The sequence below is a fragment of the Myotis brandtii genome, unplaced genomic scaffold (genome assembly GCF_000412655.1).
Source record: "Myotis brandtii unplaced genomic scaffold, ASM41265v1 scaffold157, whole genome shotgun sequence".
In the NCBI taxonomy this organism is placed as follows: Eukaryota; Metazoa; Chordata; class Mammalia; order Chiroptera; family Vespertilionidae; genus Myotis; species Myotis brandtii.
Genome location: NW_005355708.1, coordinates 4,527,910 through 4,531,831, shown reverse-complemented (window position 1 = coordinate 4,531,831; position 3,922 = coordinate 4,527,910). Strand labels below are relative to the sequence as shown.

The 3,922-nt window shown below is 61.1% G+C and overlaps 1 protein-coding gene across 1 annotated transcript in view; it reads left to right on the top strand.

Annotated features, from left to right (window-relative positions):
• RARA (retinoic acid receptor, alpha) overlaps positions 1–3,922 on the top strand; it is a 49,711-nt gene that overhangs the window by 21,109 nt on the left and 24,680 nt on the right. The gene's annotated exons all lie outside the window — the stretch shown is intronic.

Below are 3,922 nucleotides of genomic sequence, written 5' to 3'. Positions count from 1 at the left end.
GGGCAGAGTCTGACTCAGTCCTAGTCTGGGGTCAGAGCCAAAAGGATATCCTGATGCAGTGGGGAGGGGGGGCGTTCCCGGCTTCCCTGCAGCCTGGGTCCCCCGGGAGGGATGCTGGCTGGGAGGGGGCTGGTAGCACTGAGGCCAGCTGACAGCCTGTCTGCCCTGGGACTCAGAATTGGGGTAGTTTCTGGGTTGGGGCAGAGTTGAGGGGATGGGGGCATGGCTGTAACCTTACACACACACACACACACACACACACACACGCACACACACACATGCACATACACACACACACACATGCACGCTCACACACGCACACACACACGCCTCCTGTGTGCTCCATCCACCCAGCGCGCCCATTGTGAGAGGGTTGTGCTGCCTACACTGTGGAGGTTGGGAGACGCTGGTGAGGGGGCAGCTGCCAAGGTGAGGGTGGGGAAAGCCCCATGCCAGGATGGGTGTGAGGACGGTGGTTTCCAAGCTGGGGGGTCCCCTTTTGTCTGTGCCCCTTTGGTCCCCCTCCCCCGACAGAGCGGCCTTTGTTTGGGCCACTCACTCCTGTGGTCTGGCTGTGGCCTGGGCTGGCTCATCTCTTCCTCTTCCTGTTTCTGCCTTCCCCAGGCTGCTCCCTCCTCCGAGGCCTGGGCTGCCCCCTGCCCTTTCACCTACTCTCTGCGCTGAGAGTCGCCGGCTTCACCCGGGCCTTTGAAGGTCCTGAGCACAGCTCCCAGGGGCTCTGGGATGGGGTCCCTGGGTGTGCAGGAGTTGGGGGTCCCGCCTCGCCCATCAGAGACCCCCCATTTCCTCCTCCTAGAACTCGGCCTGTCATGGGCTTGGGCCTGTCCAGTTGCTCTTTCTGCCTGTGACTCAGTCACTGCTGAGTGTGGCAGTGGAGGTCAGGTAGCCCTGCATACGGGGGCAGAACCGGGGCCAGGTCGGGCACAGGTTGGGGAGGCCTCAGACCCACTCTTCTTGAACCCGGCGCTCGCTCGTCTTGAAACAGCGGGGCAGTGGCAGCCTCCAGAGGAAGACACTGGGCTTCAGCCCTCCCCCGGCCCCTCCAAGGATGTGCTCGGGGCCTTCACATGCTTGGAGCAGGTTTTCAGACAAGTCCTAGCCCCAGCGGGGCAGGCCTGGGGTTCTGAGGGGCCGGTGGGGGAGAGCTGCCCTCCACCTGTCCCAGGTGATCCTTCTCATACACTCCTGGGGTGGTCTCCCTCCTGCCTGCAGCCCTGACCCTGGTCACCAAGGACCAGAGTGGCCAGAGTGTGGGCTTGCTGGGGAGGAGAGGGACCCCTGGAAAAAGGGGGTGGTGGTCATCACGGCTCCCCAACCCTTGCCGGCAGATCTGAGCAGCATGGGGGGAGGGGGAGGTTGTGGCTGTGTGTGTGCGTGTGAGTGTCTTTCCTGGAGAGTTTGTCAGTAGATCCAGCCCACCGCTGGGGTTTGAAATCTGCCCTGTCCTGCCCTGCCCTGCTCCTGGCAGGGGAGGGGGTCCAAAGGGGCCAGGTGTTTGCCTCTACCAGGGCTGGAGTTCCCATCGCCATGCCACCCCCTCCAGTTGAGCTTGAGCTTTGGGTGTCATTTGCATATGATTCATTGACTGTCTAGAATTGTTAGGAAACCCCCTGTGCCCCCTTCTTTTAAGCTCCCCAATCCTGATTTCCTTCTCTGAGCCCCTCCGGGACTGCCTGGCTTCTATTCATTGGGAACCATTGTTTCAGGAGAGCCTGGGGAGGGGAGAGGAGAGAGTGAATGAAGGGGGGGGGCTGGGCCAGCTGGGTTTGGGGGACCCCTGGCTCCTCTCCCCTGACAACAGGGAGGAAATGGTCAATTTCTCTTCCCCTCCTCCCCTCCCCAAATCCAAAGGTTTCCCTTTTTTGGTTTGTGAAATGAAAGAAGGGAATTTAGGAAAGGGTTGTGGTCGGGCCTCCACCCACACCCCGAACGTCCCTCTCCCCACATCCCTCTCCTCAGTCTGGGGGAAGCAGACCCTGGAAAGTGGGTAATTCTCTTGCCCAGCTCTGTCCACAGATGCTCACCGTGGTCGGGGAGAGGAAGGGAGAGCAGACACCGCCCAGGGAGGCCCTGGGTGGTGCTGAGAGGTGTGGGGAGGTTGGGGGGGGGCAGTTGCCCAGCACCTCCTGGGTGCCAGGCGCTGTGCTGGGTGCTTTCCAGGACTTTTATCTCTTAAATCACACAACCAGTTGTTGAGGTAGACGGTGCACAGGCGAGTAAACAGATGCTTGGAGAGGTTAAATGACTTGCCTAAGGTCACCCAGAGTGGCAGAGCTGAGATTTGACCCTTCAAACCTCTGTTTTTTTCTACCACCTTCAAGGCGCAGCCAGCTCCTGCCTTTTCCTCTAGGCGTGTGACTCTGGGGCGCCTGACCCTGGGCAGGGGTTCTGGCACCGTGGTGAGGGGGGGGCCGTGGGCAGGGGCGTGTGGCTGGTGGCAGGCGCTCTAGCCCCCACCTCTCTTTCAGCTGTGCTGAGTCTTGGCTCCGCGTATGGGAGGTGTGGGCCTGCGGTTTCCATCCCTCGAGGGAGGGTGCCCCTGCGCCGTGGAGGTGGCGGGCACAGGGTGGAGGTTGGATGTGGGTAGTTTGTTTTCCCTTTCTTTGGTGCTGGTTTCGATTCTGTGACTGTGTCTTCTCCACCCCTGGGTGCAGGGGCCCGCGGCCCAGGTGTCTCCTCGAGGGTCATGGCTCCAGAGGGAACTTCTGAGGCAGAGCCTGTGCGCTTTGGCTCTGTCCCCATCATCCATGCCCTTGCCCATCCCTGTTCCCTCACCAGCCTGGCCCTTGGCCCATTTCTGTGATCTTTACCCCCTCCGGCTGCTAAAGGCCCTCCCCAAGGGGCTGAGTAACTGCACTGAAGTTTGAGGCTCAGATCGGGGTGGGGAGACCTTCCAGCCTCTCCCTGGGGTGTGTATCTGTGGGGGAGTTTGAAGTTTGGTTCAGTTTCAAACTCCTCCGGGGCAGAGGAGTGGAGGCATTAAAGTGACTGTAGTTCTCTCTCCTGTGGGGGCAACGGTGGGCTCCAGAGGGTGCACACTGGACTGACTGGTCCACCCCCAAGCCCCCCCAAGCTGGGTCAGGGTGCCTGGAGTCTGAAGCGACTGGCTTTCTCGGCCTCAGCCCCCCGGGGCCTCACCTCAGGGAGGCAGCCCCAGCGTGGATGTGAATCCTCCAGAGTATTTCTGAGGGGTGCACCTCTGTGTGTTCATGGAGCGCGGTGTGGGCTGAGGGCCTGGACCCCAGGGAGGCAGATGCGGAGGCCAACCTGGCTGGGTGAGGGCAGGGGAAACTGGGGCTGTGGTGTGTGTCTGCGGGGAGCTGTGTCCTGGGGCTGGGCACGCCAGCCCGGAACCCTGTTCATTGTGTGGTGGAGCCCAGGTGTGGAGAGATGGTATCTCCAGGTTCCCTCTTCTGCCGTGCGTGCCCACACACACACAGGCCGGTGTGCGAGCGTGCTCTTGCCCACCCGTACGCTTCCCATAGCCCTGCGCGCATGAGTTTCTGCAAATGTGGGGTGTGTGTGTGTGTGTGTGTCTTAGTCTGACTGTGGGTGCTGATGAGGCCCAGCCAGCCCCTCCTTCCCTTGCCTGAGTTCCGTTGTGTGGGGCCCCACAAGGGTGTGGGGGGCCTGGGGTGGCAGTTTGCCCAATGGGTGGGGCCCTTGTTCCTCTGACGTCAGCCCTCTCAACCTGGGAGGGAATCCGCAGGGGCCTGCGGGGGAAGGGACACCTCCTTCAGGAGTAAGAACAGAGCCCGATGGTCGTCGTCATTAATAACAGTAAAAATCATGGTCATTAACAAGGTCCAGCCCTAGCCGGTTTGGCTCAGTGGCTAGAGCGTCGCTCTGCGGACCAAAGGGTCCCTGGTTCAATTCTGGTCAAAGGCACATACCTCTGTTG